The sequence below is a fragment of the Salvelinus alpinus genome, chromosome 28 (genome assembly GCF_045679555.1).
Source record: "Salvelinus alpinus chromosome 28, SLU_Salpinus.1, whole genome shotgun sequence".
Lineage (NCBI taxonomy): Eukaryota > Metazoa > Chordata > Actinopteri > Salmoniformes > Salmonidae > Salvelinus > Salvelinus alpinus.
Genome location: NC_092113.1, coordinates 40,846,941 through 40,858,702, shown reverse-complemented (window position 1 = coordinate 40,858,702; position 11,762 = coordinate 40,846,941). Strand labels below are relative to the sequence as shown.

The following is an 11,762-nucleotide window of genomic DNA, read 5'->3' as shown; positions in this document are numbered from 1 at the left end:
CAGCAGAGGTAACTCTGGGTCTTCCTTTCCTGTGGCGGTCCTCATGAGAACCAGTTTCATCATTGCGCTTGATCGTTTTTTCGACTGCACTTGAAGAATTCTTTTTAATGTTCCGCATTGACTGACCTTCATGTCTTAAAGTAATGATGGACTGTAATTTTTCTTTGCTTATTTGAGCTGTTCTTGCCATAATATGGACTTGGTCTTTTACCAAATAGGCCTATCTTCTGTATACCACTCCTACCTTGTCACAACACAACTAATTGGCTCAAATGCATTAAGGAAAGAAATTCCACAAATTAACTTTTAAGAAGGCACACCTGTTAATTGAAATGCATTCCAGGTGACCACCTCATGAAGCAGGTTTAGAGAATTCCAAGAGGTTGCAAAGCTGTCATCAAGGCAAAGGGTGGCTACTTTGAAGAATCTCAAATATAACATATATTTTGATTTGTTTAACACTTTTTTGGTTACTACATGATTCTGTGTGTGTTATTTCATAGTTTTGATGTCTTCACTATTATTCTACAACGTAGAAAATAGTAAAAATAAAGAAAAACCCTGGAATGAGTAGGTGTATCCCAACTTTTGACTGGTACTGTACATTGGAGGAGCCATTACCAGATGCCCATTGGAGGAGCCATTACCAGATGCCCATTGGAGGAGCCATTACCAGATGCCCATTGGAGGAGCCATTACCAGATGCCCATTGGAGGAGCCATTACCAGATGCCCATTGGAGGAGCCATTACCAGAGAGGAGAAAAAGCAATAGCGTGTGTCTGTGTGTGAGAGATCGGTGTGTGTGTGTCTGTGTGAGAGAGATCGGTGTGTGTGTGTCTGTGTGAGAGAGATCGGTGTGTGTGTGTCTGTGTGAGAGAGATCGGTGCGTGTGTGTCTGTGTGAGAGAGATCGGTGCGTGTGTGTCTGTGTGTGAGAGATCGGTGCGTGTGTGTCTGTGTGTGAGAGATCGGTGCGTGTGTGTCTGTGTGTGAGAGATCGGTGTGTGTCTGTGTGTGAGAGATCGGTGCGTGTGTGTCTGTGTGAGAGAGATCGGCGTGTGTGTCTGTGTGAGAGATCGGCGCGTGTGTCTGTGTGTGAGAGATCGGCGCGTGTGTGTGTGTGTGAGAGATCGGCGCGGTGCGTGTGTGTGTGTGTGTGTGTGTGTGTGTGTGTGTGAGATCGGTGCGTGTGTGTGTGTGTGAGATCGGTGCGTGTGTGTGTGTGTGTGAGATCGGTGCGTGTGTGTGCCTACTGGCACCCTATTCCCTGTGTAGTGCACTAAGGCTCTAGTTGAAGGTAGTGCACTAAGGCTCTAGTTGAAGGTAGTGCACTAAGGCTCTAGTTGAAGGTAGTGCACTAAGGCTCTAGTTGAAGGTAGTGCACTAAGGCTCTAGTTGAAGGTAGTGCACTAAAGCTCTAGTTGAAGGTAGTGCACTAAGGCTCTAGTTGAAAGTAGTGCACTAAGGCTCTAGTTGAAAGTAGTGCACTAAGGCTCTAGTTGAAGGTAGTGCACGAGGGCTCTAGTTGAAGGTAGTGCACGAGGGCTCTGGTTGAAAGTAGTGCACTAAGGCTCTAGTTGAAAGTAGTGCACTAAGGCTCTAGTTGAAGGTAGTGCACGAGGGCTCTGGTTGAAAGTAGTGCACTAAGGCTCTAGTTGAAAGTAGTGCACTAAGGCTCTAGTTGAAAGTAGTGCACTAAGGCTCTAGTTGAAGGTAGTGCACGAGGGCTCTGGTTGAAAGTAGTGCACTAAGGCTCTAGTTGAAAGTAGTGCACTAAGGCTCTAGTTGAAGGTAGTGCACGAGGGCTCTGGTTGAAAGTAGTGCACTAGGGCTCTAGTTGAAAGTAGTGCACTAAGGCTCTAGTTGAAAGTAGTGCACTAAGGCTCTAGTTGAAGGTAGTGCACGAGGGCTCTGGTTGAAAGTAGTGCACTAAGGCTCTAGTTGAAAGTAGTGCACTAAGGCTCTAGTTGAAAGTAGTGCACTAAGGCTCTAGTTGAAGGTAGTGCACTAAGGCTCTAGTTGAAAGTAGTGCACTAAGGCTCTAGTTGAAAGTAGTGCACTAAGGCTCTAGTTGAAAGTAGTGCACTAAGGCTCTAGTTGAAGGTAGTGCACTAAGGCTCTAGTTGAAAGTAGTGCACTAAGGCTCTAGTTGAAGGTAGTGCACGAGGGCTCTGGTTAAATGTAGTGCACGAGGGCTCTGGTTAAATGTAGTGCACGAGGGCTCTGGTTAAAAGTAGTGCACGAGGGCTCTATATAGGGAAGAATTCAAAGGAACTCACTTCTCCCCCTCTTACACGAGTAATGAAAGGGCTGGCTATTACACAGTCAAAGGCTTGACAGAGCGGTGGTTAACACAACACAATGCCTTCTACTCAGAGAATCTGCTGTTGGCAGTGGCACTAGTAGCAGCGAGGAGCGACAATGTTTTCTAGTCAAATAGTTCACTCAGATCCTATTGTGTTGTTCTGTTTCTCCTCTCCTCATCCTTCTAGGGTCCCAGACTACACTACAGTAGAGGGGAAGCCCTCATTCTAGTGTCCCAGACTACACTACAGTAGAGGGGAAGCCCTCCTCATCCTTCTAGTGTCCCAGACTACACTACAGTAGAGGGGAAGCCCTCATCATTCTAGTGTCCCAGACTACACTACAGTAGAGGGGAAGCCCTCCACATCCTTCTAGTGTCCCAGACTACACTACAGTAGAGGGGAAGCCCTCCTCATCCTTCTAGGGTCCCAGACTACACTACAATAGAGGGGAAGCCCTCATCATCCTTCTAGTGTCCCAGACTACACTACAATAGAGGGGAAGCCCTCCTCATCCTTCTAGTGTCCCAGACTACACTACAGTAGAGGGGAAGCCCTCCTCATCATTCTAGTGTCCCAGACTACACTACAATAGAGGGGAAGCCCTCCTCATCCTTCTAGTGTCCCAGACTACACTACAGTAGAGGGGAAGCCCTCCTCATCCTTCTAGTGTCCCAGACTACACTACAGTAGAGGGGAAGCCCTCCTCATCCTTCTAGTGTCCCAGACTACACTACAGTAGAGGGGAAGCCCTCCTCATCATTCTAGTGTCCCAGACTACACTACAATAGAGGGGAAGCCCTCCTCATCCTTCTAGTGTCCCAGACTACACTACAATAGAGGGGAAGCCCTCCTCATCCTTCTAGTGTCCCAGACTACACTACAGTAGAGGGGAAGCCCTCCTCATCCTTCTAGTGTCCCAGACTACACTACAATAGAGGGGAAGCCCTCCTCATCCTTCTAGTGTCCCAGACTACACTACAATAGAGGGGAATCCCTCCTCATCATTCTAGTGTCCCAGACTACACTACAATAGAGGGGAAGCCCTCCTCATCCTTCTAGTGTCCCAGACTACACTACAATAGAGGGGAAGCCCTCCTCATCATTCTAGTGTCCCAGACTACACTACAATAGAGGGGAAGCCCTCCTCATCATTCTAGTGTCCCAGACTACACTACAGTAGAGGGGAAGCCCTCCTCATCCTTCTAGTGTCCCAGACTACACTACAATAGAGGGGAAGCCCTCATCATTCTAGTGTCCCAGACTACACTACAATACAGGGGAAGCCCTCCTCATCCTTCTAGTGTCCCAGACTACACTACAGTAGAGGGGAAGCCCTCCTCATCCTTCTAGTGTCCCAGACTACACTACAATAGAGGGGAAGCCCTCCTCATCCTTCTAGTGTCCCAGACTACACTACAGTAGAGGGGAAGCCCTCCTCATCCTTCTAGTGTCCCAGACTACACTACAGTAGAGGGGAAGCCTTCCTCATCCTTCTAGTGTCCCAGACTACACTACAATAGAGGGGAAGCCCTCATCATTCTAGTGTCCCAGACTACACTAGAGGGGAAGCCCTCCTCATCATTATAGTGTCCCAGACTGCACTACAGTAGGCAGGAAGCCCTCATAATTCTAGTGTCCCAGACTACACTACAGTAGAGGGGAAGCCCTCCTCATCCTTCTAATGTCCCACACTACACTACAATAGAGGGGAAGCCCTCATCATTCTAGTGTCCCAGACTACACTAGAGGGGAAGCCCTCCTCATCATTATAGTGTCCCAGACTGCACTACAGTAGGCAGGAAGCCCTCATAATTCTAGTGTCCCAGACTACACTACAGTAGAGGGGAAGCCCTCATCATTCTAGTGTCCCAGACTACACTACAGTAGAGGGGAAGCCCTCCTCATCCTTCTAGTGTCCCAGACTACACTACAGTAGAGGGGAAGCCCTCCTCATCCTTCTAGTGTCCCAGACTACACTACAATAGAGGGGAAGCCCTCCTCATCCTTCTAGTGTCCCAGACTACACTACAGTAGAGGGGAAGCCCTCCTCATCCTTCTAGTGTCCCAGACTACACTACAGTAGAGGGGAAGCCTTCCTCATCCTTCTAGTGTCCCAGACTACACTACAATAGAGGGGAAGCCCTCATCATTCTAGTGTCCCAGACTACACTAGAGGGGAAGCCCTCCTCATCATTATAGTGTCCCAGACTGCACTACAGTAGGCAGGAAGCCCTCATAATTCTAGTGTCCCAGACTACACTACAGTAGAGGGGAAGCCCTCCTCATCCTTCTAATGTCCCACACTACACTACAATAGAGGGGAAGCCCTCATCATTCTAGTGTCCCAGACTACACTAGAGGGGAAGCCCTCCTCATCATTATAGTGTCCCAGACTGCACTACAGTAGGCAGGAAGCCCTCATAATTCTAGTGTCCCAGACTACACTACAGTAGAGGGGAAGCCCTCATCATTCTAGTGTCCCAGACTACACTACAGTAGAGGGGAAGCCCTCCTCATCCTTCTAATGTCCCAAACTACACTACAATAGAGGGGAAGCCCTCATCATTCTAGTGTCCCAGACTGCACTACAGTAGGCAGGAAGCCCTCATAATTCTAGTGTCCCAGACTACACTACAGTAGAGGGGAAGCCCTCCTCATCCTTCTAGTGTCCCAGACTACACTACAATAGAGGGGAAGCCCTCATCATTCTAGTGTCCCAGACTACACTACAGTAGAGGGGAAGCCCTCCTCATCCTTCTAGTGTCCCAGACTACACTACAGTAGAGGGGAAGCCCTCATCCTTCTAGTGTCCCAGACTACACTACAGTAGAGGGGAAGCCCTCATCCTTCTAGTGTCCCAGACTACACTACAATAGAGGGGAAGCCCTCCTCATCCTTCTAGTGTCCCAGACTACACTACAGTAGAGGGCACTATCTACTCATCTCATTAAAAATAGTAGGCTATCTTACATAGGTGTGTAAATGTGATGACGCATACAATGCTTTATTATAAAGGTGCGATGTTACAGTGGAAATCAGCTTCCCCAAACTTGAAAGTCACGCGCTGTCTCTGATCCCATACCTTTATCACAGTCAACAACACATATTGTACAGTAAGAATAGGCATATAATGGAATGAAATCAATCAACAATCCCCGGGGGCCTATGATTTGTTCATCCTGCCCTGCAGACGGTGAATTATAAGACACTGGTGTTCATTGTGCTGAGTGTGTTTTAACTGCGTGCCTAGTGTCACGCTGTGTCATTACATGTGGCAATCTCCGTTTTTAAAATCAGCTCTGGCACAAACAGCGGTTCCACCCGCTCGGCTGTGCTCACCAATCCTCCAGGGACAACCAAGATATAGTCTTCTTTTACTCAAGAGGCAAAACGGCACATTGAAGGGAAAACACCAGTTTACTGAGAGATTTGTTGATCAAACAAAACAATACCCCAAATTCCTGAAAACTGTAAGCATAGCATACATTGGAATTTAGGCATGTAGCCTTTCAAATATCAACTAGTTATTACAGTAATGCACTCGCCCACATTGGTAGACTGATCTGTATCACTGCAAAAACAAGCTAGGAGAAACCCTGGAAAAGATAAGACAAGACAACCCTTAGTGAGCTTTCTGGGAGAGAAAAATTCTCAAACAGATTCCATCATCTTGTACCACACGCCAAACACAACCGCGTTGTTGGCAAAGACGTTCCTGAATTGTTAACATGGGTAGAATAGTGCTGATAGTATCTGATAGCCATAGTAGTGCAACACAACAGCGGTGCTTTGTCAAACAAAGATGAGATAGGATGATCCATCTAGAGCCAGCGTGCTTTGCCTCGCCTCGTCTGTGATCTCATGTTATGAGAGGTGAAGGGTAGCTGACAGGCTACAGAATATGTATTCACCATGTCAGTGCTGTCTGGCTGGAGTAGAAAATAAGAGAGAGAATGTCTGTGTGTCTCACTTTCTCGGTCTCATTCCTGCCAGTGTGCCGCGGCCTGTGTGTCAACCCAATATCTTAAAACACCACATGAGAAGCACTGCAACAGCCAATTACTCTGGTTGTTGGCACTCGACAGAAAAACATATTTTGAGGAGAACAATGAGAGAGAGAGAGAGAGAGAGAGAGAGAGACAGAGAGAGACAGAGAGAGACAGAGAGAGACAGAGAGAGACAGAGAGAGACAGAGACAGAGAGAGACAGAGAGAGACAGAGAGAGACAGAGAGAGACAGAGAGAGACAGAGAGAGACAGAGAGAGACAGAGAGAGACAGAGAGAGACAGAGAGAGACAGAGAGAGAGAGAGAAGCCTGCTTGAATTGTTGTGAGAGCATCACATGATGCCTGCCTGTCAGTAAGGGCTGACAGATGGCTCTTTTTAATGAATGTTCAGCACTTGAATGGCCCCATCAAGAGCACTTTGAGGGAACACTGAAAATTCTCTGGACAAAGGAACATTGTCCTACAAGGTAACAATGTAACCAGGCAGATAACAATTAAATAGATATCAAAACACAAGACACAGAGGGAGAAAACCCCCCCCAAAAAATAGATTATTAAGACGGATCAACCAGTCCTTAAAATATCAAGTGCAGTCTTGTGTGTAGAGGTAGTCCCCCTGAAGCACAGATAGTATATGATTGGTGATAGAAGCTGGCCATGGCTCATAAATAAGCCATCTAAGAAACCTAGCACTGAAATTTTATGCAGGCGATCCTCTGCTGCATTAACTAGGGCTGGGAATTACCAGGAACCTCGCGATACAATATTATCACGATACTTAGGTGCCAATACGAAATGTATTGCGATTCTCACGATTCTAAATGTATTGCGATTCGAATACTGTGATTTTATTGCGATTCAATGTTCCAAACATATTGCTCACTATATGTCTGCTGCGGAGGGACAAGAGAGAGAGCCATGAGAACACGTATTTTAATAAGTAATGGAAATAAAAAAGTGGCGAAAAACAAAAATTGGCTGCCTATTTAAAAAGATGGAGAACAAGCTATGAAGGAAAAATACTGGAGTACAGCAAACTAGCGCAAAAATAATATCCCGATAAGTAACTGTATTCGCCCCCCCAAATCACGAGCATTAACCTGTATCATCTTACTTCATACATTACAAGGAGAACGTTTCACTGGAGAAATAGCCCACTAATCAAATGTAACCTATTCATGCAGGCCTTGTTAAACCAGTTGTCACAAAGTGCTTTCACAGTACAGGGATTCTTCAAATCCCAAAGAAGAAAACTAAATAGGAAAAAAAAGGACTCCTTCAATTTCAAAAACATACCACCACAGATATTGGATATTAGGCGTTTGGCGATATACTGTTAATACCGTATACGAGGGTCATTCAAAATACAGACGGGATGATTTTGTTTTTTGGAAGGGTGGGGGGGGGGCATTTGGCTGTGGGGGTGCATGCTACGCCACTGCTTATAAAACTATAAGTATAAACTATAAGAAACCTAAAATGTGTCAAATAAATGGTATGCAGGTCAGGGCTCCAGCTATGAATTTGGTTTGCTAAACTCCTTGGTTGGACACCAGCATCAAGTTTCTTGGTTACAGCATTCAATCCCCTCCCGGATCAATATCCCTGTTGCCAAAAAAAATGTTTGTGTGTTTTTATTTGATAGAATTAGCGCCCCTTGTGTGCACTTTCGGTAATACAGTATACCACGGTATGGTACAGAAACGGTATGAACATCTGGATACATGCCCAACCCTAGAGGATATATGATGATATACCTCTTTCACTGCAACTCTCTGACTCACTGTTGACTTCCATCGAGACTAACATAATGCTGTATTCCCAGATAATAGGTGCTGAGGAGAAGATGTTTCTGAAGAGAGATCTAGGCAAAGAACAACACACACACACACACACACACACACAGCCTGGCTGCATACGAACGCAACATATAAACACTGACTGAATCCCCCCCCCATCCATCCTGCCTAGGCAACCTGGCACTCACAAGGGATCCTCACTTTACTCAGTCAGTCTGACACACACTTCATAGGAAAAGCCTTCCAGATGTACGCTACACATCATTCCCTGCTCTCCCAGCTCATTCCCAGCTTAAATCAAGCCTTAAACATTTCCAAATGACTCTCTTGGGTGAATGTAAAGTGTTCTTCTCTCCAGACATTGACACTCGTCAGATAACTCCTATTCTGTCAGCAGCCATCCAAGCTAAAATGCCTTGTGCAATGGTAGACAGTACATCATATGCCTATTTGATGTTGTGTGTGTGTGTGTGTGTGTGTGTGTGTGTGTGTGTGTGTGTGTGTGTGTGTGTGTGTGTGTGTGTGTGTGTGTGTACGTACTACTGAACAGAATGGTCCCAGACAGTACCCCATTATCATTCAATGCTTATGGTGAAAACTCCATCAGCCTTATATGCTATGGCAACTGAGTAGCAGTGGTTTCACAATCACTGTACTCTGAGAGCACTGGGAGACAGTGCTAAAATAAATTGGCAGGCAAGTCAATACATTGTCCTCCAGACAGTATGAAGATCCAATACTCAGTTTGGAAAAACTCATAGTACAGTAGAGTAACAGACATCCAATAGCAAAAAAAGATAATTTGATCCTTATGTTGAGAACAGTAAGCTACACATATGTAGAACAGCTTTCAAATCAAACCCATAACAATGATACTTAACTTGCCAAATTATAGCAACATTCAGGACAAACATCACAAAGCATTGAAATACAACAGGTTAAGTTTGGATTAGTCTTTGACACAACACTGGAAATCATCAGTTCAGGAAATCATCAGTTATCATTTATTAACTTATTGTTTGCACAAAAAATATGTGTTAGCTAGTTAGATACCAACTCTTATCCTGAAGCATCTATCGTATTTAAATGATGGCCCAATATCTGAATTCACAGATTTCACTAACAGTTTGCTAGTGAAAGAGACTTGTCTAGAAGCTACAACCTAGCCATCTCCTTGACAGTCCTTAACAATATCATTGTTAGCTAGCAAATTAGCCGAGTTATTCAAAGTGCAAACAACTAACGTTAGCTAGCTAACTAACGTTAATTATCCGAAGTTAGCGAGCTTATCTAACAAATTTGGCCAGCTAGTCAAACAAAACCTTTCAAATGTTGCTAGCAAGTTGCTTTGAATGACTATCTTGTTTACTAACATTAACATAATTTTTCTGGGTAGCTAGTTAGCTAGCTATGTTAGTTAGCATAACTAGCTTGCTTGCTAGCTAACAACTGGCAGGTGCAGCATATGGTTAGCTAGCTAGCTACCAGCAGTTGCTAACGTTAGCCTGTCTCTGGTGGAGTTGAATTTGCAACGTTAGCTAACTGAACTGACTAGGTTAGAGATAATATTTGTGAGCGAGGTAACGTTAGTTAATCGTCAGTGTGACAATAGCATAGGATCATCCGATAATCTCAGACAATCATTGCTTTGATTGATGGCTAGCTAACGTTATGCTTACTAGCAAACTGTTAGCTAACGTCAGCTTGATTAAACATTTCGTTGTCATCGCCACCAACGACACTCCAATCAAGCTAATTCGTGATAAAGCTCAAATTAGCTAACTAGCTAAGGTTACTTATTTTATGACATTACGCCCTTTTATTCATGGCCATCAAAGCAAGGGTATAACTTAGATAGACACAGCTATTGCAGCACTTACCTTGAAGAGCTTGTTCTACATCTGTGATTTGTTTGAGATGTGACTGCAACAACAACAAGTAACAATAATTCAGGCAGCTAGCTAGCCAGCCAAGTGCTGCTGCTGCTAATACAGGAGTAGCTAGCCTAGCTAGCCAGCCACGAGCCACTGTGGGATGTTTTTAATTAAAAACGCAACTGACCACGTTTGATATTAATTCTGTCATAAAAATGATGGCGTAGGGAGTAATCGGTGTCGGGTATTTTCTCTTCAGTTGGCTAAAGAGGCACAGTGTGAGAGTACAACTAGCAGAAGGAACCGGTATCTTTGAGAGGTGTTCTAAGCATGACACCTCCTCTTCTTCATTTTCGGATGTGGAGATAGCTATTCCATCTACTGGTAAATTACTGCCACCTACTGTAGAATAAATGAGAAACTCCAATAACGTGACCACAGAGTTTTTCACGGGTCCACCCGAGTTTTTCACGGGACTTGTCATCTGGTCTCCGGTGTCATCTTGTCATCTTGTCATACCCGACCACAGCTCTGCATAATATATTTATTCTATGCTAAATAAGGTAGCTACATGTATTGACTGGCCAACATAAAGGCTATTGACTAGCCTAGCCAACATATACAACCAATTCATTAACCAGAAGAGAAACTTGGCTGATAAACATATTTTTTGGTCACTTTGGTCTAGTCTATTTTATCTTTATTTAACTAGGCAAGTCAGTTAAGAACATATTCTTATTTTCAATGATAGCCTAGGAACAGTGGCTTAATTGCCTTGTTCAGGGGCAGAATAATATATTTATATATATTTTTTACCTTGTCAGCTCAGGGATTTGATCTTGCAACCTTTCAGTAACAAGTCCAACACTCTAACCACTAGGCTACCTGCTGTCTAGACCTAGACCTGTTAGGGTACGGGTCTGGTTCTAGTTCAGGTAGCTTACAAAAAAAACAGAATACCATCTTCGTTAGGGTGAGCGTTGTTGGGGCTGTGTTTCTGGACCTAAGAAAGGCTTTTGATACTGTTAACTATGAGATTCTCATCACAAAAGTGTCCAAGTTCAACTTTTCCCCCGATGCCTTGAGATGGATGAAATCATACCTTGAAGGCAGAACTCAGTGTGTCAGAGTGAGCAATGAGCTGTCGCCCACTCTTAGCTATGATGTGGGCGTACCCCAAGGGTCAATACTGGGGCCCCTCCTGTTCAGCCTGTACACTAATGACCTGCCTTCTGTCTGTACTGGGTCTGAAATTCAAATATATGCAGATAATACAGTGATATATGTGCATGCAAAGAGCAAACAACAAGCTGCACAAGAACTCACTACTGTAATGGTCCAGGTTACAAAGTGGCTCAGTGACTCGTGTTTGCATCTCAATGTGAAAAAAACTGTCTGCATGTTCTTCACAAAGAGGGCAACAGATGCTACTGAGCCAGATGTCTATGTGTCAGGGGAGAAGCTCCAGGTGGTATCTGATTTTAAGTACCTTGGCATCATACTTGATTCCAACCTCTCTTTTAAAAAGCAGGTGAAAAAGGTAATTCAAATAACCAAATTCAACCTAGCTCATTTCCGATTTATACGAAATTGTTTGACTACAGAGGTAGCAAAACTGTACTTCAAATCTATGATACTCCCCCACTTAACATACTGCTTGACTAGTTGGGCCCAAGGTTGCTTTACAACATTAAAACCCATTCAGTCTGTCTACAAACAGGCTCTCAAAGTGCTTGATAGGAAGCCCAATAGCTATCATCACTGTTACTGTGTAGT

At 44.5% G+C, this 11,762-nt stretch overlaps 1 protein-coding gene across 3 annotated transcripts in view; it reads right to left on the bottom strand.

The window, feature by feature from the left end:
• rerea (arginine-glutamic acid dipeptide (RE) repeats a) overlaps positions 1 to 10,321 on the bottom strand; it is a 346,416-nt gene extending 336,095 nt beyond the window's left edge. For all 3 annotated transcript variants that reach the window (XM_071373178.1, XM_071373177.1, XM_071373179.1), the window contains exon 1: positions 9,993 to 10,321. The gene's annotated coding sequence lies outside the window, so the exon portion shown is untranslated. The remainder of the gene's footprint in view (positions 1 to 9,992) is intronic.
• Positions 10,322 to 11,762: the final 1,441 nt, after the last annotated feature.